The following is a 25,778-nucleotide window of genomic DNA, read 5'->3' on the forward strand; positions in this document are numbered from 1 at the left end:
AGGTCCATCCACCTCACTACAAATAACTCAATTTCGTTTCTTTTTATGGCTGAGTAATATTCCATTGTATATATGTGCCACATCTCCTTTATCCATTCATCTGTCGATGGACACTTAGGCTGCTTCCACGTCCTGGCTATTGTAAATAGTGCTGCAATCTTTAAATGCGCAAACCTTCCCCACCCAAGGCTTTTCATGACCGCCTGTGACCCAGCACGCTGTCGGCATGCAGCCCCACAGGGACCAGCACAACGTCTTGGGCATGCTGGTGGCACTGGGGACCTTCTCCAAAACTGTAATCAAGGCCCCTTTCTCTTGTACAGACCATAGCACAGGATCTGATGCATTCAAACAACCCAGAGGCTCTTATTATTATTCATTATACTAACATCTCCCCAAAGTAAACAATTTGGAGGCTTTAAATTCTAGGTATTCTTTACAAGGTTGAATGATACAAGACAGTTTTAATTATTTTAGGCGTTTTTAAAGTCGAAACATTCTGCCTGCATACCACAAAACACACAACGAAGCCCCACAGACAGCTTGTTGATTTAACGAGCAAACAAGACAGCGTCTCTCACCCTGAAAGAGACGGCAGATATGAACGGTAAATCTAGCGATCATTCTGGAACCGTCAGTATGACTCGCTATGTGTAATCCAGCGACTTGGCAGTCTGCCTACGGAACATACCAGCGGGGCCTTCTTTTACAATGAAAACAAACAAACAAAAACTTTTATAGTACAAAAATATTTCAATAAAAGCACCACGAAAATACAAGTCTCTCAATATTAACTTCTGGACTCTTTGATAATTAAAAGTAACAAATAATAGAAAGTCAGAGAAGTTCTATAATCACTAAGGCATCTATGACGATATGAATTGCCTTTAAAAGGCTAGGAAAATACTTGCAAATACTTGCAAAAATAGTTGACAATATTAAAATGGATGTGTGAAAAAATTTTTCAGTGACAGACATTCCAAATAGCAACAGGATTTGTTTGACTATTTTTCACTACAGATGGTCCCTCGCTTTAAAAGGTTAGGACTGTCAGAAGAACCAAATACACTGAAACCGGGCAATGTGTACTCAACAATCAATAGCAAAAAATGATGGCTCTGTGTGTTTACCAATTTTTTGTCAAAACTCTAAGACTCTTTTACTGTTGGTTATAAATGCATAGGGAAAGGAACACTGTAACTTAAAACATTTGATTTGGCAACATAAACACATTGAGGATTTGTTGTTTCTTCGTAAGAGATAATTAAGAGCAGTTTGAATGCTCCATGTTTGCCTTCCTCATTTCATCCCACAGCCTATGAACGGGGCGAGCATCTTCTCTATGCTCCCAAGAACTGTCACTCTTCTAAGTTTGGATCAGCTTCCAACATTTAGTACTTCGTGCTTTCAAAGTCGGAATATCTCTGAGAATTCCTTTGAAGTGAAGTTTTTAATGGTGTCATTTGCTCTGGGATGTCTTTGTTCTCGTTGTCACAATCACTTTCCTCGCTTCTCTTCACTCGGCTTCGGTCTGCATCTCCAGAGCCTCTGGGATGACAGCGGTGTTGACCTCCCCGCAGTCAGCACGGCCTCTACAGACGTCTGATGGGAATCTCACTTCCAGCACCATCACTTTCACTGCTCTGCTGCATTTCCATCTTGGCTGATGGAAGTTCCCTTTTTAAGTATCCATGTTTATAAAAGGTCACAAGTTATCACCTTGGGACAAGGAGGAAACACAACTCCATGCTTCCCTGTCTCTGGGTGAACTGACTAGTAACTGTGCAGTGACCCATCACTGTCAGATTCTGAATAAGGTGATGTGACCGGTCATTGGTCAAGATGCACACCTGCTGTTTACTTAGTGATTTATGGGCTGAAGAACTAGCTATGAGGTTGGCACTTCATGCAACTAAAGCTAATATACTGTAGTAACTGAAATTTGGACAGTGGCTTTAAGCAACTGGTTTTATTCAGCTAAAACGTGTAACGGAAATGGACGCAGATTGGAACCCCATAAAGCAAAGAGAAATGATGGGGCAGAATTCAAATGCACCAGACAGTTTTCTTCCAACTCCACGGGCTACAACAGAGTATCTCCTATTTGTTTAAGCTGGGGGCAGCAATCAAGTTCCTAAGGTTTGCATGAACATTCCGAGTTGAAAAAGACATCTGAATCTAGGAAACATGAAACATTCTGAAAAATAACCACCCATCAGGTAGTACAGCTATGATGAAACCCAGGTGTATCCAGCTCCAGAACTTGTTCTCCAACCTTAGGTAACATGCAGCCCAAAGCGATTTTATGAAAATGGCCAAAGTCTTTGAAACAAGCCCCTCCTCGCCCCCATACCAGAGCACCTAGTTCTACTGCTGCTTACAGCTCTTGGCTGCAACGTGGATGGTTACCCATTCGAGGACGCTCTCATCTCGCAGGAAAGGAAAAGAAAAGACAGACTTCTTTTTCTGTACAGAACTGCTAGTACCCACTGCCTAATACGTGCCAATAATATGACAATAATGTTTTATCCCAGGATGACTGAGTTTTCTAAAGCACAAGTCTGATCATGTTACTCTCTTCCTGAAGCTCTTTAATAGTTTTGAAGTTTCTAGCTTGAGTGATCAATGTCCATCCTGGTTCATGGAATGACCAACGTATGAGGAGCAGTGCGTGTGGGAAGGCAGTGGACTTCGTGGAGGTAAGAAGGGCGAGGTGGGGACTTGGGGAAGTTGAGATGCCCCGCTGAAAACACACGTGGAATGAGAACAGGCAAAAGCAGAGCCCGTACTGGGGGTACCGACTAAGGCACAGCAGCAGGAAGGGAAAACAGAAGCTTGAGGGCGCAGGCAGAGGAGGGAGCTGCGAGGCACCTGTATTGCCAGGACCTTGGTGGAAATCAACTCATTTAGGCAACGAATGTAACTAGCTTTATAGTTATCTTTGCCCAAACAAATACCTTTCCATAACTGAAATCATGTATTCTAGGTTTAAAGTAGTTGGCTACATTTTTAAAAAATTGTTAATTAGTTAATTTAGATATAATCTGAAGCAAAAGTCAGACGAGGAATATATAATTTTGTTGAAGATCAAATTATGTAAACAATGGTAAACCTTTAGCATTACAATCAAATTACACAATAAGAAATTGGTACACTGTAGATAGATCATTTCCTATTTTTTTTGCTCTAAAACAAAAGTGAATTGATTTGTGCGAATATCCTTTTGCTGCTCTGTGTCAGCTTTTCCAAGCTCTGTCGATCAGAGGTTCTCTTTCTGTCACTGAGGCACGGTGCCTCACTCTGAATTCCACTGAAGCGGCGGCAAAGTTATCTGCAATCTGCTTCTGCTAACATCCTCACTGTGCTTTAATGTAAACATGTTCTTGAAAAGTGTTGGTGAATAAGTCAGCATTGTTGAAAGAAAGGAAAAGTAAGATGGGCTGGTCTAGAAAATAACTACAAGCAGCGTTAATACAGAAGATTTCCTTTCCTTTCAAGTTTTAGATACAGGGCCTGAGCACCATTTAAACAGAATAAATACAAGTAAGCAAACGCTATAGCTCCAGCTTTTGGCTTTAGTGTCTCCCCTGGGGAATAAACAAAGCACGTGGCCTGGGACTCGAACTAAGACAGTTACTACTGCCTCCTGGCTGGTGGGCACAGACCTGCAGGATCAAGGAAACAGGTACCAAGAGGTACAAATGATGGTGAGTGGCCAGATGCCATCCGTCATGTAGAACCTGGCCGTCTTGCTGGCTGGTGATGTAAATGCACCACGATTAAATTACGGTGCAGTAATGCACCATCGAGAAATTAACTCTTGAAACATGAAAAATATTAGATTTTGGAGGAAGTCAGTTTACCTAGATTGGAAATCAATACAGCTCTTAATTAATGATATCCTGTGGTTAATTCTAACTAAATACTCATTATAGTCAAGGCTATTTTGGGATTAAAATGAAATTATCATTTGATGAAAAGGTTAGAAAGATGTTTAGAGATTCATTGCCATTGGGGAGTAACAATTGCTGGCGCAAGTTTAGACACAATTAATTTACTCTTTAAACGAGGTTAAGCTGGTATGATTAAGAATAAATGGACCCTCCAAGGTCATGAACAAGCAGAGTACTCAGTGCAGCTGGCCAAGGCATGAATGCTCCGGACTCCGCTTACTAAAGGCATCCACACCGACTGTGTTTGATTTGTATTGTGATCCAAACACAAGATCTGATTGTTGTAAAATTGCTGAACAGACTTAGGATATAAAACAAGTTTTACTATAACGATAGGTGTTGTGGGTGGAACTGTGTCCCTCTAAAATTCCTATATTGAAGTCCTCAACCCCAGGACCTCCACATGTGACCTTACTTGGAAACAGGGTTGTGCAGATGCAATTGGTTAAGTTAAGATGACACAGAGGTGGGAGGGCTCCTAATCCAATATGACTGGTGTCCTTATATAAAGCGGAAATTTGGACACAGACACACACACAGGGAGAGCACCATGTGAGGATGAAGGCAGAGATCAGGGTGATGCTTCCACAAGCCAAGGAACACCAAGAATTGCAGCAGACCATAGAAGCCAGGCGAGAGGCATGGAACAAGGAATGAACCCTGGCACCTTGACCTAGACTTCTAGCCTCCTAAACTGTGAGGCGATACATTTCTGCTGTTTGTGCCACTCAGCTTGTGGCACCACATTAAGGCAGCCCTAGGAAACGAATACAGTATGTGAGATGTACTCAACTGAGAACAGAATCAACACATAACACCTGCAGGTTGCCCTCTGTGAAGGAGTCTACCCCCCTTCAAAGGGAATAATAATCTTATGGGACTAAACGACAAGCCCCCCAAATTGAACTAATGACAATTTTCAACGTTACGGAGGAAGAGCCAGATTAAGTGTAATAAGTGCCATTTCAGTATTTGCAGTCTGTGAATGTGTATGTGGTGGGTAGTACACAGACCGGGAGAAGACAGTTTATACTCCCTGAACTCCAGAAGATTTTCCTAGAATCTAAGATACAAGAGGGAAAGAAGGGACAAAGAACAGAGATCGGGGCAGGGAGAAGTTTAGCCAGACAGCATTGCCAGAGCACTCGCGGATGCAGAAAGCCTGGACAAATTCACGAAACGCAACTAGGACACTGAACAAAAGGGCGGTATTCTGAATGCTTAGAAATTAGGTAACAGGAAAGAGAGTGGAGGGGCGGACAGAAATCAACAAAAAGTGTTTAAATGAAGATAAGCATGTAAAACATACAGCCTTCATTAGGCCCACCTCCATGTAACACCATATACTACATGATAGGAAAAAAAACACACATTAAGAAATGTTATAAAAAATACATACTTTTCTCAGAGTTTCAAAAATATATTTAAACACTGAAAATTACTTGTGTTTAATTTTTAAACTTATTAAGTATTCATTTTAAAAACTACATTTAAATATTTAAGTATATCACAGTTAACTACTATATAACCTTGAATATTTCCGTACATTCCTTTAGATGTTACTCCCAGTTTAAACTAAGAAATTAGCAGGAATATAGACACTGCACACAAAATCTACTGTCCAGGAGGAACAGTTAACAATTATTCATCCTGTCTGGGTAGGGACGGCGGGCACGTCTCCGTAAGGAAGTTGAGATTTAAAAGACAGAAATAGTACATAAACAGCAAAGTACGATTAAATAAAATTATGTTCCCCAGATCAATCTAAAGCCAAGCCCAAAGCGATGACATGGAAAAGGAAGGCTCAATTAGCAGCAAGAGAACATGCCGTGTCCTAGCAGGCGTTACTCTGCTTATGTGAAGTATGATTATTAATAACATCAAATGTAATACTTCTCAGAGGAGAAGAGTCTATTAGTAATTTGGAATGAATGCTTTCCTTTCAATCATTATAACTATTCAAAAGCCAGATATTAATCTTAGATACTTTTTTTTTTTTTTACATACTAGTAGAGAGTTAATGTTCCTGGAACTACCCGGAAGGGCTTAGAGACTAGTAAGTGCGTTTCCATGGTAACAGACTGCTTCACCAGGGAGAGATCATTTCATGCATTCCCTAAAACACAACGACCACAAGGGGAGAAGAGAAGGGGAGAAGAGAGATCTGCATTTTCGCTTTTCAGGGTCATCATCCATGGTGATTTTTGGTAGAATTTCTATTTTTATGAGCGTGCACACGGCATTCATGCTCAGAAGCTGCCTAGGCTTCAATATTTCCTCTTCTCCAGTGTGTGGACGACCCGGAATGTGTGCTCTGATGGGGGCCCCGGGGGTGACAAAGTCACCCACAGATTTCCCTCTGCTTCCTGCTGTGAGTTACAGCACCCCGCTTATCCAGTCCTGACGCTGTGTCCCCAGAGACAAGACGGGCTGAGCTGAAACGCGGGACCTTCACAACAGCCTTCAAGTAGATGGGAGTGCATGGTGGCCGCTGTCTAGCAGGGGCTCACGAACACCAGCCGGACAACTGAGTCGTGACCAATGGCCAAGCGGTCACGAGAAGGAGCGAGCAGAAAGCATGGACGAGGGCAGGCTTACACCCCAGCTGCAAACAGGTGCAGCGATGCTCGTGACGGGACGCTGACGGTCACCAATCCCTGAACGAGGGCGTCTCCACCAGGGGTGCTGCTGGAAGGAAATGCCCCCATTCTGCTTTGCTTCACCGGCAATGCTGGCTGGAGAGGTGAGTGTGAAAAGGCCCTTCTCTTTTGTCTTACAGAGTTCACCTCTAGAGGGGCATTGCTCTGACCCTCTACAGAGACCTGTGGTCCACCAAAGGGCAGCCTTTATTAGGGGGACAAGGGCCCGGCCAGACCTGCAGTCATGGACCCAAGTGGAGAGCAGTCCCATGGGGACGGGACTTGTGTGCCTCAGTTTCCTCCAGGTACAAGGATCTGGACCATGTTGAGAGGATCAAGTGAGAAAATCCAGGTAAATGCTTAAAAGGGGGCGGAGTGCATAGCATGCATCCAATAAATGTCAGCTGCTGTAACTATTACTGTTCAAGTTATCAGCACTGTTAATATTAAACATCAGGCAGTGTCCTCTGCGAGGCCACGTGGAGAAAAACTCAAGTCAAGCTTTATAAAGGATGAGAGGAAAACACTGAGGGACATTCTTTCAGAGTGTGCACAGACCTTAGCCTTTATTTTTAACAAAACTAGTTAACTGGAACTGAATCTTGCGAACGGGTGACACATCTGGGGAGAAGGACAGAATCATACTTCAGGTGCAACAAAGAACAAAATTTTCTAAAAGATGCCATAATGACAAAAATACATTTTTAAAGTAAAAATTAGTTTCAATGGTATTTTACTTCTATGAAATGCTTTTTTTTTTCCCTAAACGATGATCTCCCGATCTGAAAATAAAGAAGGGCCATACGAACTTTGAAAATTAATAACTTTAGCTTAGAAGTAAAATTTATCATCAATGCCCCCATATTACATCTACTTCTCAAACTCTCTGTCTTATCATTACAATGTTAGGATGTTTACGGTGTTGCTCCAAGTGAGTGTCTTTTCAAATTGTCATCATTATTTTGGTCCTTATTTGGGTCGTAATTTATTTATCACACCAAATTGAATAAATGCAAAGTGAAACCACGGGTGTTGATAACAAAAAAAAATGACCAGGGAAAGAAATGTACTTTGAGTAGTAGGAGGTCATGGCTTTGAGTTCAGATTCCATTATGTCTTTTTCGTGGAAAGCAAAAACCATAAAACTAAGGCACCCACAAGTAAATCAAATCACAGAACTAAATTACTGTGAGTTTAAGGCACCGTGTTTTGAGCACCACAGCTGAGGGAAGTAGCAGTCAAATCTAAGCATTAAACAACTAAATAGATTCCCCAACGCAAAGGATAAGGTTGAGAGAGATCGCTCACGTTCTCAGAACTGAAGAAATTACAGCTTAGCCACTGATGGCCTTCAAGTGACAAATACTTTATGATCCTTGCCCAGTGAAGTTCACAGCTTCACGGGGCCAATGAAGAGAGGCAGCCTATTATGGGCAGCATCGAGACCACGGAGTTGCTGTGAAATAAAACCACTCGTCTGTGAAGGTTTTATTTCAGCTTGTCCCTGCCCCTTGTTGGACCATTTGATTGTCATCCTAAAACCTCAAAGCTTTATTGCAGAGTTTTCACCGCTGCTAAAGGAATATTCATGGCACCAGGCTCTGCTCCTGTCAAAGACAGTATTTATGCCCATGAGAAGATAAAACTGTTGTAACAAGGGAAAATGTCGCAGATTTACAAGGGATCAAATTTACAAGGTAGCAAGTGGATGTGCCTGGGTTTCACCTTGTGAGTCCTCTGATAGAAAAGCAAGCGTGAAGGCCGAAAAGTCTGTCCTTGATGGTTTTTGGACAAAATATCACTTCCCCTCTTGCACCACCCCGTCCTCTCACTCCGAGGATGAGGGCCTAACTCTGCACTGGTGTTCAGTGTTTTCAAAACTTGCACACAAATTCTAGGGCACGCAATCAACTGAGAATCATAAATGTTTCTAAATTTTGGGAAATGGGGGAAATAGAAATTGGTTTATGAAACCAAGTGTTCATATTCATAGTATCCCATAAAAAGAAACATACACAATCCCTCCTCAAATCTCTTCCAAGAACGAAGAGAACACAACACATTATGGAAAGAAAGAGGAATATTTCATTGAATTCAGCACTTAACTGTGAAGGATGGAGCATTCTGTCTGGAAATGTCATTTTATTGTAGGAGTTCTAAACTAGACACATGACTTGAAAACATCATTTGGGCCCTGAAGATACTGGGAATTCAGCAAGTCAGTAAAATAATGAAGACAGCTATGGAGTGACTGGGGAGGTGAGGAAATCCAGTGTTTCATACAGACTCACTGAATATATGTATGCATGTAGTAAAATGAGTTTTAATGGAAAAACTGAAAGTTGTGATTATTGTTTACAATTAATTATGACATTATCTGTAATCCTAGCAGACTATACCAGCTATAAAGCAATTACATATTTTACATTCTGTGCATTGCTTGAAACAGATACCATAATACAATTTACTTTTTCATTTAATCCCATTTTGGCAGACAGTTACTGGGCTGTTCCTAGGAGCCAGGTGCTATTCTGACCATGAGGGATACAAAAATGACTGCAATCTGTGCTGTCGTTGAGATCACAGACCAGAGAGAAGAGACTCCATTTGAATGGAAAGGGTCTGTTTCAGTGCAGAACGAAGGCACACGAGGGGCCATGAAACCACCTGCAAGGGGCGGGCAAGGCTAAGTCACAGGCTCAAGGAAGAAAGGATGCCTGGAGCAGACTCCTGAGGCTGTCAGGAGCAGGGACGGCACAAGCCCAAGGCCAAGGGCAGAGAGAGCCTGGCATTCACAGGGGCCGTGGGTCCCTTCCCCATCCTGGGGGAAACCCTGTGAGGGAGGGAGACAGAGCAGGAGAGGTGGACAGACCGTCTCAGGGAATCTTGTATCCAGGTGAGGGGGCCTGAACTTGACCTTGAAAGTGATGGGAGCCAGTGGGCAGGGAGCAGCCTGACGCTTTAAACCTGGCTGGTGCTCTTTAGAGTGTGCAGAGCAGATCCAAGAGGGCAAGGAGGGCAGCGAAACTCCAGGGAAGGAGGGACTTGGGTTTGAACGAGGTGTCCCATACTGAGCCGCGCAGGAGGGAGTTTTCCTTTGAGGGGCGTCTCTTGGCCTCACCCAACAGATACATTTTTGGAAAGCTGCAAACAAATTTTGTAAGCCAAATAATATTTTCCCATTGACAATTTACTCATGTTTATATTAATTTCATTGATTTAAAAAAAAAAAAAACTGGCACTGGGCCCGAGTGTGGTAAGAACCTTGGGGTTCAGCTGTCTTTGGAGCATGTTTCAGCTGCAGAAGCTTCCCCTCAAGTCGAGCTCATTGGGACATCAATGTGTAAAACAGGCAGACGCAGAGGGCCTGGGCTGGAGCAGAGCCTCAAATCTCAACGCCCCTCAGCCTTGAAGTCCCTAGTACTTGAGGGGACAGAGCTGGAAAATTATCGATGAAGGTGAAGTCATTCATTCTACAGATTGGCCCATGAGGTGCCGGCCCCAGCAGAGGTCTCCTTTCAGAGCCGGGATGTAGCAGGAGACAGGAGGGCTTGTATCCTGGTTCTTCCTGTGTGAACCACACAACTTTGAAAAGTCACTGTCTCCCAGGCACCTGCTGCCTCATCTGCCAAGCTGAGATTACAGTTCCCCCGCCCCTCAAGGCTGTTGAAGTGAAAGCACTTTGTGAAATGTGTAAGTGTGTAATCAAAAAGCTAATCGCTACTGCTGATGGGTAGCCTCAGATCAGAGGGCTGGGAGCGAAGCCCGTGACCTGAGTCCCCGGTGACGAGGAGAACCATCACGGCCCGCAGATGAGGACAGAGGTGACGGACAGCACTGGTCTCTCCGGGGCCACCATGTGATAAACCCGCTGGAAGGGGAACCTTTGGTTGGCACCTGCAGCAATTCCTGTGGTTCCGAGAAACCTTCAGTAAATCTAAGCTGTCCAAGGAATACAGTTTCTAAATAGGAAAAAGAAACCAAAAAACAAAAAGACAAAACATTTTCCTCCAAAGTCTGAGAAACACCGCGCACACCAAACCATCACACTCGACGCACTTTGGCAAGGTGGATGGATCTGCAGCCAGACAGACAAGGGCTCGAATCTCACCCCGTGATTACCTGCTTTGTTCAACAGCTACCCACTGTGAGAACTCCTGGAGGTGATGCACATAAAGGACTTAGCACCGCACCTGGCCCCTGAGAAGTGCCCAGTAAATGCCAGGCAAAGCCCCGGCTCCACAACGTCCTACTTGTGCCACATCACGTGCATCCTTACCCTCTGGAGCCTTCCGTCTGTTACTACGCCAGCGTCTTCACTGGCAAATGCACAAGCCCCGAAACGCACTGTAGGGCATCACCCTCTGGTACTGACCTGGGAGGAGACTGGGAACTAAAGGAGGCGGTTTGTAACGTATTTCACACATCACGGCAATAGTGCACAAGTTGAAAACAGAAGTAGCGCTCTACGACATAGCCTCAGAAGCACACAGCCGTCCTACTTACATATGAGGCTAAGTGCCAATAAAGTGGCTACGTATTAGTTTAAAATTTAAGAACACTTCACATAGCACTTCAAAACCGGGTTTCAATAGTCTTAAAAATAAGAGATCGATTGGATACGAATGTCTAATTATCAAAAAGTGCTTTGAAACATAGTCGTTGTATTTAAGATTAATGAGATACACTGCAAACACACATAATGTCAAGTGTCACTAATAAAGTGCAATGAGAAACCCTAAAATGCTGCAGATCTGGCATAAAATGTCTTCTTAATTTCCCGGTTCTTAATGGGAGATTTAAAGCCACAGGCTTATATAGTTTTTCTTAATTGTACTGAGCATCTCTTATTTGAATGCTTAGTCACCAAAGGGTGTTAAGAGTAAGAGAGAGGTGCTCTCCCAGGCTCCGAACGAGGCACCTGACTCTGGCTGGCCCTCCTGGAGGCCACTCAGAGGAGCTGAACGTCCAGCTGTGAAGTGAGCCCAGTACACAGCTGATGGACACCAATGTTGCATGTGCAAACCGGTGGCGCTCAAGGAACGCGGCGAGGAATAAACAGCTCCGCAAGAGCACAATGCAGCACGCTCCACAATGGAGACGGCTCCTGGACTGCTGGCCCTCTGAACCCCCGTGTGGCCATGTCCTGTATCCGCAGACGCTGCTGTCACACTTGGATGACAGCGGACGTGAAACCCACAACTGTCCTTTTCGCGTACAGGACGTCCTTCAGTCCCGTTCAAGCCCACAGACCGTTCTCAGGCCTCTATCATGTTAGATTCTGTGCTGGATTCTAAAGACACAGAGTTAAAACATAATTCCTACCCTCACATCGCTTAAAATCTACTAGAAACAGGCGCAGCGACTTCCCGTAACACAAACCAGACTAATGAGCGCCCTTTATGTCCTCAGAGAATGAAAAGAGGACCTGACTGCACGCACAGCCCGAAGGGACCACGAGTACAGGAATCTGTAAATTCTAAATAAACGCAGATTTAGGGATAAGAAGAGTCTCCGCACAGGAGAGGAAATCTGAACTGAGCCCCCCAACTGAGGGGGATTTTGACCGAGTTTCTGCTTGTGCTTCTTGCTGTCAGTGGGTCTGTTTCACCTTCCGGAGGAGATGCTGTTACTTTCCTCTTGATCGTGTTAGTACGTGTCTATTCAGATGTCACTCGATTATGGACATTTAAGAACTGACAACAGCTTTCCAGTCTGGGTTGCTGAATAAAATTGTTATTTTTGTGGAGGGCTTCCCAGGTTGATAAATAGCTTCATCCCTCTCCAGGAAGTTAATCAGTCCTCAGAACTCCGCTAATGCGGCAAAACGCTCCGCAGTTTCCTCTCGGATTTCAACTCCAGCCCACCTTCTCCCGGTGCGCCTTGTGGACGCCCGGGCTGGCTTGCGTGGTGCCGCTTGTTTATTCATTCTCTCAGACAACTGAGAGCCCGAGCAGTCTTTGCACGAAGGGAAAAATTTTACATCAACTTACCATGTAACTTGAGAATCACATACACGCTTAAAGCAAAAAATAATTTCAAGACTACTTATACATGTACCTAGTATGTATTGAATTGTGAAAAAATTTGAAGGAATGAAAGGTTAAAATTCTTGGATTTTGCTCAAAAGACTTTTTTTTTGGGCCACACATTATAGCTTGCGGGATCTTAGTTCCCCAAGACTTTTGTTTTAAAAGGAAAAAGTAACTTTTGAAATAGGCCTCAAAGGAACTCCCAGCCTCTGGGAGACAGGAATTGATAAGGAATTCCAGGCAAGGAAAAGCTCATACACTCTGATGAGACAGGTATGTGAAAAACAGGAGGAGAGAAATGGATATTTGTGTTTTTTGGGTTTTTTTTGGTTTGTTTGGGGGTTTAATTTTGGTGGGGGGGGCATGCTGCACGGCATGTGGGATCTTAGTTCCCCAACCAGGGATGGAACCCGTGCCCCCTGCAGTGGAAGCTCGGAGTCCTAACCACTGGACCACCAGGGAAGTCCCTGGATACTGACTTGATGAGGGTGGGGATCCCAGTTGAGAGGTGACTTTAACTGCCAGGCCCTGGAATTTAAACCTGATCCATAGGTAACTGGGAGGAAACAGGATTTTGGAGCAGGGGAGTAACAAGATGAAAACAGTGCCTGCAAAAGACTTTCCTGCTTACCAAGCGGACTGGTCTGAGAGCAAAGGCTAAGGCAGGCTCACGAACAGAGGGCGAAGTCAGGAATGGAGCTGTCTGGTGACAACGAGATGACAGTGCCGAGGCACGGGGCACATGGAGGGTCCGCAAAGCTTGGCGCCTATACAGGCACGTGGGGTAAAGCACCAGGAGTCACGCCACGGGGCGTCCTTCCAGAGGAACGTCCTTCCGCTGGCCGTCCTGGTCAAAGCTGCCTCTCTTTGACCAAGGATGATGTTGAGCTCAGCTTTAAGTGTGTCCTACAGAGAATCAGACCCACTAGACTCAAGTAGCGGCAAGAGATCAGTATTTCTGGTCACCGATGGACCAGTGCTCCGTGAAGCATGTCCAAACACCACCCAAAGACCAGGGGCAGAGAAAGTGGCTTCTCCTCCTCAGCTAAACAGGAGGAATTCCCCAAAGAAGAAACGCAGATTAGGAGGATTCTCAGGTTTCTGTTTTATCTATGAACCCAGGTACGAAACAAAATAACAGAACTGAATATTTAACATACGTTTATCCTAGGGGTCTTTGTTGTGTTCAGGTGGCTATAAGAGAACGCCACAGACTAGGCGGCTTATGAACAACAGACGCTTATTTTCCACAGTTTTGGAGGCTGGACGTCCAAGATCACGGTGCCGGCACGGTCGTGTTCTGGTGAAGGCCCCCCTCTGGGCTGCAGACTCCCTGCCCCATCCTCACGTGGCGGAAGGGGTAAGGCATCTCCCCGGGGCCGCTTCTGTAAAGGGCACTAATCCCTCCCATTCATGAGGGCGCCACCCTCAGGACTTCAGCACCTACCAGAGGCCCCATCTCCTAATTACCTCCCCACTGGCCACCAGGAGTTCAACGTATGAATTTGGGGGACACACACACACTGAGACCACAGCACTGGGCTATCGTGCGTGGACCAGCGTGGAGAGGACACTCCGTGTTTCTGAACTTCGCTGAGTATTCAGAACGCATAAACGCTTTCCCAATCCGCAGGGATGCAGTAGACACGGAACAGGCTGGAGAATGAATGTGAAGGTCTAATCCCTCAGCAGGTGTCCTCCTCTCTCTCTAACGGGCACGCTCTTATGGGGCCCTCAACCGACATTCCTGTTCCATTTATGACCCCATCACTATAAAGAAACCAACTGGTGTGAAAGGTCTGGGGTCTGATAGAAGAAGTGGACCTGGGTTCTACACCCAGTGTGTGTCTGGTCACATGGTTGCCCTTTATATGAGGTTAACCTCTTTGATTCTTGCACCCCTGTCTACACCATGAAGACTCTACACCTTCTCTGCAGGCACGTGACGCTTCCAGCATTGGGGTCCCAGTGCAGGCCTTCCACAGATGACGGCTTTAACTTTTCTGCTGGTCTTTGTAGAAAAGCAATGCCTCCATTGACAGTAAACTGACTTAAAGTGTAACAGCCATTAATAGTGAACAACAACAAACTATTATGCACACACAGCAACCTACAGAATTTGTCTTTCATTTGATTTCAAAAAACAGCATTTTAGGGCTTCCCTGGTGGCGCAGTGGTTGAGAATCTGCCTGCCAATGCAGGGGACACGGGTTCGAGCCCTGGTCTGGGAAGATCCCACATGCCGCGGAGCAACTAGTCCCGTGAGCCACAACTACTGAGCCTGCGCGTCTGGAGCCTGTGCTCCGCAACAAGAGAGGCCGCGATAGTGAGAGGCCCGCGCAGCGCGATGAAGAGTGGTCCCCACTTGCCGCAACTAGAGAAAGCCCTCGCACAGAAACGAAGACCCAACACAGCCATAAATAAATAAATAAATAAATAAATAAATAAATAAGTTTTTTAAAAAAACAAAAAACAGCATTTTAAATACGCCAAATAACTTAAACGGTAATTTAGTAATTTAAATTGTAATCAACAGTGGCTTCTTGAACTTCATAATAAATGTGTGTTAAATCCTCACAAATAGAATCTGCATACAGGGGTATTTATGTTATTTTATTTTTAAAATTTTTTGTTTGAAGATTTTCTGATGTGGACCATTTTTAAAGTCTTTACTGAGTTTGTTACAATATTGCTTCTGTTTTTACTTTTGCTTTTTTTTGGCCCCGAGCCTTGTGGGATCTTAGCTCCCCAACCAGGGATCAAACCTGCACCCCTTGCATTGGAAGGTGAAGTCTTAATCACTGGACCACCAGGGAAGTCCCGTGGGGAGGGGTATTTATTTTAGAGAGGGAAATATCCTTATATCTTTCCTTCCAGAAGCCTATAGGCTCTTTGTGAACAAGGGGAATAAAACAACTGAAATCCCAGCTGCTCTTTCCCAAGGACGTCCCCTCCTCTCCCTCTTCTTTTTTAAAAGGCAGCGAGCCCGGTCAGGGGCTCTCGGCAGCGGCCTGCTCTCCCCGGCCCCAGGAGACCTGCTCAAGGTCAGCCGAGCCGGCTTCGAGGAGCCACCGGATGGTTCTGGTGGAACCTGAGCTCTGAGTCACTCTCTTGGCAAAGAAGTGATGTGGGAAAAGGCAGAAGTCAGAGATGCTGGCGTGAAAGGTAGATGAGTCATGGAGGGGAAACAGATCCCTCGCTGCGGAGGACCAGCTTCAGGAAACACTGAGATGGAGAAAAGGTGTTTGTGGCAAGCTGGCAGGTATTCTTGGTCAGGACCATTTAACACACAAACAAAACTGCAAGTCTGCTTTTGCTCCCAGCAATCTCAAGTCCCCAGCACTCACACTATAAAAGAACAAAACTCCATCCCAGAGAAGTTTTGAAAAAGGCAACTTTCCAGGAGAAACTGACTTTATCAATTATTTCAGTTTGATTAAGATAATGAGCAACTAAAAACAAGGGAAACATTGTAACTTACTTCCTGAAACTGCAATCACCTGAATAATGCACAGAGGTTGGTAGTTGTGTGTCCCCTTGAAAGGTGACTTACATGTACATTACATAGGAGGACTGAGGTTCTAGGTTGAAAAAACTCAAAAGTTTGATTCAAAGTACATTACAAGGTCATTGTATGCCTGCATTTGCTTTTTGAGTTTCCTAAAAGAAGGGACCACTTTTTTAAAAAGACCCATCTTGTACTTTTAAAACATAATAACCTTAAATACACGTATTGAGGAGTGGTGAAAAATGTTGATGACAATAATAATACATATTCTTTATAAGGCGACTTATCTGTCATTTATAAACTCAGAAACGAACAAGTTTTAAATAACTTTAAATGTGAAAATAGCCTAAAACAATTGAAAACATTTGGATAATAAGACAAAAACTATGTTTTTCACAACAATCTTTAGAGCGCTTTTTTGTTTGTTTCTATCTTCTTTAGGGGAAACTGGTATAAAAACAATTTAAAGTAACCAGCACACAGAGACCTGGCATTACTTGAGAATCAGACATAGGAGCCCAGATTTAGAGTCTACATAACCCAGGAGACACTGCGTTAATGATTGACAGGGCTGAATCCTGTCTAATCTTCCTGATGCAGGGCCTGGCCAAATAATAATATTGACAAAGCTCAAGACGATTATGCCTGTGAAGGCAACTCACTATCTGGTCCGGGAAGGAGGAAGGAGGGGCCCCCCCACCCCCCACCCCCCGCTTCTCCAGGCCTACCCTCTCCCTGGCACTGCCTGTGGCTGTGTCATGTGACCTTCCCCAAATCCCTAGGAGCGTGTTCGTATTCTTACTTGGCACGTGGGAAACTGAGGCTTAGAGGTGAAGTCCAATGGCAGGGTTAGTATGCAGCGGAGCTGAGGTTACACTCATGTCTATTCAACCTTGCAGTTCTTTCCTGGCCACTAGGGCTGCCAATTCACCTGCTGTCGGGAGCCAGCTGGGTGGGAGGAGGGGCGCAGGGAATCCTGAGAGGGAACAAGAGGCCCCTGATTGCTGGGGACTTGTCCTGCTTTTAGCACTTGAAAGTCCCATGTTCCAGAAAACCTCTCACTTGTGGGCAAATCGAGATGGGTGGGCTCCTAGAACGAGCAGAGTGGGGAAGACAGGCCCTGTTGGAGACGACCCCCATTAAACCCATCTGTGCAGAGGTGCAATTCTACGAGCTGGGGGCTGGGGATGGGAGATGCTGAGTTCCCGCCAGCCAAGAGGAGCCCAAGGCTTTCGTATCAGAACTTCTTATATCTGTGATAAGGGAACATGGTGATAAGATTGATGGATTTCAGTGTGTCTCACTGATATGTGCTGTTGGCTTTTTCTTTAATCCCTCTTTCCACAGATTGCAGAATTCCACCTGGCAGAGGCTGATTCTTGTTTGTCAGCCTAAGTTAGATGCTAAGATTCCAGGAGACCAACACCATCCACCCAACAAAGTTCTGCATGATGGAATGATAAACAGCTATAAAATGCATGGCGTGCTATCCAGGTAATGGTACGTTACATGTGGATGCTGGAAGAGAGGCTCGAGGATAGCTGTCAATCAAACCAAAGCATGTGGTCACTCGGGAACATGGGCGCCGAGGCTAAGACTTGGTGACCTCACAAGGGCTGCTCTTTACCACGTGTCAGGTCCTTGCACACGTGAGTTAACTGGAGAGCTGTCTGTCAATTTCCTAAACATTCTCAACTTCCTCATTTGGTGACACTGAGCTCTCAGCCCCTCTGTCAAAGGGGAGGAACCATCTGGACCTTGACCACTGCTCATCCGCTTCCTCAGCTCCTTCATGGGAAGATGGGTCTGGCTAAAGGATGTCTCCAGGCTCACCATCAGGAAGGAATCCGGTGGCGTGGACGTGGGACAAAGCACCCAGCAATGTCCTTTACGGACACACACATTCTCACGTCTGCTGACTGTTCTCCAACACCTGCCCCACCCTCTTGGTCTGTCCCCTGGCTGACATCTAGGTTCTGCCCTCCTGACGGGACCTCCCTAGGGAGGGCATCCTGCAAACATCTCTGTGCCCCAAACTCCCAGGCATTTGCTGTTGGCCCTACAGCATTAGGGATGCCAGAAAACACCACCTCACTCCCCAAGCACAGACAGTGTACTTCGCACTGGAGTGTAAAAACGTGCATTTTTTGGATACTGTTTTCGAATCCATGCACTTCTAGATACCAGGGAGATTACTAGTAAATATTACACAGCCGTTAAAAGAGTAGAACTGTTGGGAGACATGCAGACAACATATCACGGAAACCCCTGGGGAAGGAAATCATCGTCACTGTTATTTTGGTCCTGCAGGACCTCAAAGGTGGGACTCCTCTTTTTTTGCCAGAGAGCAAAATATCTGAAACCTCAGCCTCTTTGTCTTAGTGTAATACGACATAGGTTTTCAGAGACAATCAATATCTTCTGCTCAGAATGGATCAAAGCAAAGCAATACACTTACTTGAAAGAGGACTGAGTATTTTACGGATTGCAGGCAGAAGTCACAGGGAATCCTTCCTCTCTTAAAGTACTCTCTGCTGCACGAAATATCTAAAAACAGAGAAAAGAAAAGATCGCTATTGCTTTTTTATTTGACAAAAATAGGCAGGTATTAAAGATATACAACAACAGAAAATGAAAATTCTTTTAAAAATTGGTCAATAAATTTAAAAAAACAGATAACGAACACAGAGGTAAACCAAACTGTGTTAGTTTTTACATACACGTTTCAGTTAGAAGCTAAGTGTTTTGTTCACCTTGACCAGTTTTTGAAGGAGACATTTAGCCGCAGATAGCAAGTATAAAGATAGAAGAATATCAACACCAAGTTGTGGGAAGTCACACAAACGAAGGTTGACAGGGCGTCATCTCATCCTCAGAACTGCTGTTCTGCACACGGAGGTCCGCGTGTGCGCAGGGAGTGACAGGGTGTCAGAGTCTCAAGGGGCCTTAGAGCCCACCTGGGACAAACCCCACTTCAGTCCACGACACAGAGCCCACTCAGGGCGAGGGCTCAGCGCAGACCACGCAGCTGGCTGGGGCAGAGCTCCTGACTGGCACAGGGGCGCCCTTCACGGCACTGCAGCCTGCCACGCCAGTAGCCATTCATTCATTCATTCGTTCATTCACTCTCCAGGACTGACTGAGCACTTTCTACGGACCAAGTTCTGTTCTAGGCTCTGGGGGTTAAGACCAAGTCCCTGACCTCCAGAGAGGGGAGACTAAATACAACAGCTACTGTCTTAGACTGTCCCACTGGAATGGCAGCTGGGGACACTTGAGCATAATCCCGAAGGCACTGAGGGAACAAGCCTTGGGTCTACTGGGGGAAGCACCCTCGGAGCAGGGGGGTGGCCGGGGCCCCGAGGAGGGGGAGCAAGGAGGCCGGTGTGGCTGGAGCGGGGGCCCTGCGGACACACAGGGGGGCGGTTGAGTCTGTGGCGATGGATGAACCAACCGATGGAGTGCAGGTAACAGGGGGGCTAACGGAGGGCAGAACCTTGGAGAACATCTATTTAAAAGGGGGGCAGAAAAGGCAGCTGGGAAGGAACAGCCAGGGACGGGAAGCCAGCAGGGTTGGCTGCCGCTCTGCAATCAGCTCTGACGGAGAATACTTGCAGCTCAGCGAGGAGGGCGGGGTAAGGACAGAGGGAAAGACAGACGCTGCTCTTCTGACGGGCTGTGCAAAAGTCGGTGTGCAAGCCTGACAGGGCAGAACACTAGAGCATCTGGACGGTGTTCTGACTGCAGGCCCCAAAGTATCGGAAATGCAGGGCCTGGTTCCATGTAGACATTTTCCTGGTGGCAAGAGCTAATGCAAGTGTGTGAGAGAGACCCTTAAGGGGGACTTCCCCTCCAAATCTGGCAAGATTGAAAATCTGTCTAAATTCCATCAAATGTATAAGGAGAGCAGAATGCCTTAATCATAGGAAGGTCAAATGCAAGTGTTATATTCCAAGCCCAGAATTTACAAGCTTGTCTTTAATGAGCACATACAAAATAAATGACTGAAATAAATAAAAGACCTAATTAAATAAATAAAGTAGGGCTTCCCTGGTGGCGCAGTGGTTGAGAATCTGCCTGACAATGCAGGGGACACGGGTTCGAGCCCTCGTCTGGGAAGATCCCACATGCCGCAGAGCAACTAGGCCCGTGAGCCACAACTACTGAGCCTGCGCGTCTGGAGCCTGTGCTCCGCAACAAGAGAGGCCGCGATAGTGAGAGGCCCGCGCACCGCGATGAAGAGTGACCCCCGCTTGCCGCAACTAGAGAAAGCCCTAGCACAGAAACGAAGACCCAACACAGCCATAAATAAATAAATAAACAAATACTTAAAAAAAAAAAAAGAAGTTGGTTTAGTAACTGTTAACTTTGGTGGTTAATCCTTAAAATAAATAAATAAATAAATAAATAAATAAATAAAGCAGTCAACCGGCGTCCCATCGCAAATGATAACTCCTGGCAATGCAAGCAGTTCCAAAAGCAATCCCTAAATTACTTAAGGGTACAACAGTAAGGAAGGTGTTTTGTGATGCCTTTGAGATGCATCTTTAAATTACTGGGTGCACTTAAAAAATTTTCTCGAATCCCACGTGATATAAATCTACTGCAATAAAAACACTTCCAGGCAGCAATCTAGTGTGCATTCTGAGGAGGGTTAGGAGGAGGAAGAAAAGACACGACAGTTCCTATTTATGACATTTAATATTACAGATCACACATAAGGCAACAGGGAGACTGAAAGTCCATATGAAAGAGGAACCAGGTCGGTGGCCCACCCTGACTCCTACTTGACACTAAGAGCGGTGTATGTGGTGCAAAAGAGTTCTGGATCCAGCACTACTGCCCTTGTCCTGAAGTCTTCACACCCCACCCCTGGTCACTCCTCCTCAGGATCCCCAGGCTGGGTGCCTCCCCCTGCCCCCTGCACCCCATTATCATTTATCTCACGGCCTCCCCTCCACAATCTGCCACTTCCTGCTGATAGGGCTGTGCCTTCTTTCCTTTCTTAAGGCTTAGCACAGAACCTAGCACGTGGTAGGTGCCCATAATTATAGAATAAATAATGAAAGAAAAACTAGACACACTTAGATGAGGCCTAATGGCTCCTCAAACATTTTTCCAACCCAGGCAGGTTCTGGAGGTTCGACCCTGAAATATTTATCAATTGTGAATGACAGGCCTCCCTCTGTGCTTTTGATGCCACAGATGCCAGGGGACCAGCCAGAGAGCCGCCTGCAGGCACCACCTGGCAACTCTTCACCCCATGGCCTGGACTGCCCCCCACTCCTTCCTTTTTACTGTAACTTTCAGGCCCTGTTCAGCCCAGTTGCTTTGTGGCACATCATATTCTACATGGAGGGACTTTTCATTTTTAAACTGATTATCATTTTTCCTGCTGTGATTATAAGCCCCTAGAAGAGAAAGTGAGAAAGTATCTCTTATAGCAGACAATGTTTTAATTTTAAAATATTATATGCTTTATACTCTAGTTCATGCTAATAGACCTATTTTTGATGGGTCAGAAATGTCATTCATCAATAGAGAGTTATGGAATTATAAGGATGAGAGAGAACAAAATTTTAAAGTGCCCAAGACATTTATTTTTACTTTCTCATCTCAGAAATACATAACGATTCCCCTTCGTGTAGTTAAAAAAAATGTTAAGATGTGATTCATCTGAAGATAAAAGTGCAGATTTTGTTACTCTGCAAAAACATGAATAACATTTTACTTAGTGCTATTAGAAAAATGCCCCTTTAGTGTATGTTAAAAGGCCCTCCGGGATATCACAGTAAACTACTACACAATATTCGCAGACGGTTATATTTATATTTACCTTTTTGAGAAGTTCCTTCTAGACACAGAAAGTCTTTTAAGATCCAACCCTGAGAATCAGCATCAGCCAGAACCACTTCCCACGGCTTCCCGTGACGCACAGCCTAACAACGGTGCTTGCAGCGGAGAGTCACACAGCTTGCGTTTGAACAATAATTTACTTTTAAGGCAGCCGACTTCTTAGAATGCTCTAAGACCAGGGTAACTTAGGAAGCGTTTCACGAGATTAAGAAAAGGGAGAGGGACAGACAACGACAGGATCGCATCAGTTTACTGTTCCCCAAGTGAGGGTCTAAGCCCGTCTGTGGATAGGAGGATATTTTCCACGTCTGCACAGGGAGCACCTCAGGCAAAGAATGAAGAGGCAGGAGGGCTCTGGGCAGGTGAGGAAGAGCAAAGCCCGGAACTGAGCTGCGCCCTCCGCCCCCCACCACGCAACCTCGTGAAATGTGACTGGGGCGTGGTTTGCGTCATCGGGGGCGTCCAAAGAGGAAGTCAGTGCCCCCCGCAGGGTGACCCCCTCCAGTGCCCATTTCACCAGACACGGCATCTCAAAACCCAGAGGCCGGCTGACAATGAACCACACTCGACTTTCTTATTACAGGCGACACCCTATCACAATAAACGACAAACTTTCAGAATATTCCTTGTTCTTTTCTTCAAACTGTTATTTGGGAGAAACAGTACACCCCAGGAATGGACGAGGGAGGGAATTCGCAGGGGCTGAGGGTACGGATGGGGTGGGAAACACAGTTAGGATTCTGAAGTTTTCCTCGACCAAAGAACACGACGAACCCCTTGAACCAGATTATAGCTTCAAATCAAAGCAGCTGCTTTAACCAAATTCTGACACGGCAACGTCTGGCTTTTCAGGAGCAGGGAGGTAACTCCTGACAGCCTTCAGATACCAGCAGAGCTCTCCACGGATCCCAGACGCATGGTGGCAGCCACCCAGCCGTGTGACTGGTGACTTAACACACAAGTTTCTGTGGTCTCCACCGCCTCACACGGTGAGGACATCAACATTTAAGTCTGAGGGCTAAATGGTGGCAAGGGGCTCTTCCCGAATAAAACAGAACTCTGCGGAGGAGGTACGCTGAGAAGCAGACACTCGCATTGCATTTGTTTGCATTTCTTTAAGCTCAGCCTTGGCCGTTTAAATATTTTTCCTTCCGAATGTATCATCTTTATCACAGAATTCAAGATTATTTATTGTTTGATTTGGAAAATCATCCAGGCGACCATGAATAGAAATTTTAAAATGTTGTCAAACGTAAGTCAAAGTGGTGAGAACCCCACCTTCTGTGATTTCAACTCCCGAAACAACATCCTTGTTAAACAAAGCCCGAGTCAAAAATTCTGTTCAGCACATGCCGAATACACACCGAGAAGTGTTTCTGGCAGAACGGGATATGCTACCATCCTCTATATGAAAAAGGCTTCATGAGAACTACAGAAGGGGAAACAAAGAGAACCATCCAAAATGAAGGCTGCACACATCTTTGAAGAAACAATGGGCATTACTTCTGCTGAGACCCTGCGTTGACACCAGGAGACCCGCTGCTCTGTCCTAATTAAAGTGTGTTTCTCCGAACTCTCCTCCGTGGCTCATTATTCAGGAGAGTCCGGACCCCATGCAAACAAAGTCGACAGGGCACTGAAACGCACCTCCAAAGACACCTAAATGGATGCAACATCGGGCTTTCCTAAACAGCAGAGAACCAATAAGAAGCGCTCCCCAGCACATGCACTCTTGAATCCAGGTAAAAACAAGATTCCTACATGAAGACGGTAGCTGTTTACCAGCCCAGCCTTCTCCGGGAGGACATATTTTACATGGAACGCCGGAGAGCGTGTGATATTAACAAAAGCAAGATCAAATTAAACAGATGACATGATGAACACACTTCATTTCATGCATGGCCGTGTTTTTCAGGCGAGATAAAGACTCAAAGTAATTACCATGAACTGACACTTCTTCCTTGATCTCCTCTGGCAGCCGGCAGTCGGTGACTGCCTCGCTCTCTCAACAAAGACGGTCGCCTTCTCCTCGGTGCCTGATTCCTCCTGTAACGTTACCAGCTAAGCACCTCCACCGTGGCCAGAACGCAGCAGAGTATCTCTGTATCCGTGTCTCCAATGCAGCATAACGAGTACTGTGGAAACCTATCAAACCGGCGAGCAGCTAGGCTAGCAGCCAATGAGGAGCGGCTCGGGCGGAATCCGGCACATGCTCTCTGAGGCTCAGGCTGTCACCAGCGTTTAGCAGGCTGCTAATCTAATTATAGCTAGTTTGCTAGCACAGAGCGATTGGAGCAAAGCACAGGAGCAAATTAAATCTTAATAAGTGAAACCCCGCAGACAGAATCATCTTGATTTCCTGTCATTTTGAGCATTAATGTGTCACCTTATAAACCAGAAGTGGTTTTTAAAGTGCATTCTTGTTTTTCTTCCAATCTAGAGAAACAAAGAGTGGTTAAATCAATGTATGGTATAGCCAGTTTCCTTAAACTTAATAGGTTCCAAAGAATATGAAAAATAATGTATATATATATGTATAACTGAATCACTTTGCTGTACAGTAGAAATTAATACAACATTGTAAATCAACTATACTGCTATAAAATAAATTTTAAAAAAATTCACAGATTCCAGCACTGAAGAATAAATAATAAAGTCAATAGTAGGAAGGTATTAGTGGTGGTGCTATAAAATCTGACACTTCACTTTATTCACCCTGATTAGCAATTTGCCACTTATTTGTCCTAAAGTGCTAATTAGTCTCTCAATATAGTTTGAAATGCCCATGGTGGAAATGTACTAATTTCCACCCATCGTGGAAATGTACTAATCAAGGTGTCAAAAATCATCACCTTGACTAGAGTGATGAATAATAATTCAGAGGTACAAGAGATGGAAAAGGAATATCAGAAGTCATTGTAAAGGGAAAATGAAGGAAATCTGCCCACAGCACAATTTAATGGTAACAATAGTTCTAGAAGCTGAATCTTGCAAGAGGCACAGGAGAAAACCATGCATCCAGGCTGCCTGGATCAGGTACTCCCTCCTGGGTGACTTGGGGCAAGAGGCTGGATGTCTCTGAGTCTCAGAGGCAATAGTGGGAGGCACCTTGCAGCATCACTGCCAGAAGCAATGAGTACTCAGCTCTCAGCGCAGGGCCTGGCACAGAGTGAGTTCTAAATTAAGCTATTATTAATAGCAGCAATCTTTTCACAATACCATAGTGTCTCCCTTCTTTTCTGGTGTCAGACTACTCAAAAAAGAAGTATCTAAACTTCTCCAGTGTACAGCTTTGTCAGAAATACCATTTAGAAGTAATTAATGGTGACAAGCCAAGAGCAGACTTGATTAATCATGCAGAACCATTATTGGTATTCACTGTAGTAACAAACAGTATTTCACCTACTTCTTTCTGGATATGCGTTAGTCACTAATTTCAGTTTATTCTATATGAACCAATCTTAAAAGGAATTTTCAGGAAATTGGGGTTTAAAATTGCATTTCGTTAATGATTTGCAATATAGATTAAATGCCATTATACATTTGAGAAAGTGTTTTCGATGGAATATAAATTGGGGCAAGTCTGTAATGAGGAGGTTGATTAAATTTAAAATGAGGCATTTATGTGAAAAGGGGAGAGGAGAGAGTTCAGCTAGTCAAATACAACTTTTGTCCCCGTATCCATTTATTTATTTGTTTTCCCTTCAAGTCATTTCTTCAATATGTTCTACAAAATTAACAGTCCTCCAATGATATTAATCAAATCTGTTAAACTTCTTTTCTGTAATTT

At 44.9% G+C, this 25,778-nt stretch overlaps 1 protein-coding gene across 3 annotated transcripts in view; it reads right to left on the minus strand.

Annotated features, from left to right (window-relative positions):
* FAM110B (family with sequence similarity 110 member B) overlaps nt 1-25,778 on the minus strand; it is a 136,769-nt gene that overhangs the window by 40,151 nt on the left and 70,840 nt on the right. The window contains exons 4-5 of one of the 3 annotated variants that reach the window (XM_036830774.1): nt 23,930-24,424; nt 18,591-18,679 (exon numbers count right to left, since the gene is read on the minus strand). The exons of 1 other annotated variant lie outside the window; for it this stretch is intronic. The gene's annotated coding sequence lies outside the window, so the exon portion shown is untranslated. The remainder of the gene's footprint in view (nt 1-18,590; nt 18,680-23,929; nt 24,425-25,778) is intronic. One more of the 3 variants, XM_036830773.1, reaches the window with a different exon arrangement.

This window comes from Balaenoptera musculus, chromosome 17 (genome assembly GCF_009873245.2).
Source record: "Balaenoptera musculus isolate JJ_BM4_2016_0621 chromosome 17, mBalMus1.pri.v3, whole genome shotgun sequence".
Lineage (NCBI taxonomy): Eukaryota > Metazoa > Chordata > Mammalia > Artiodactyla > Balaenopteridae > Balaenoptera > Balaenoptera musculus.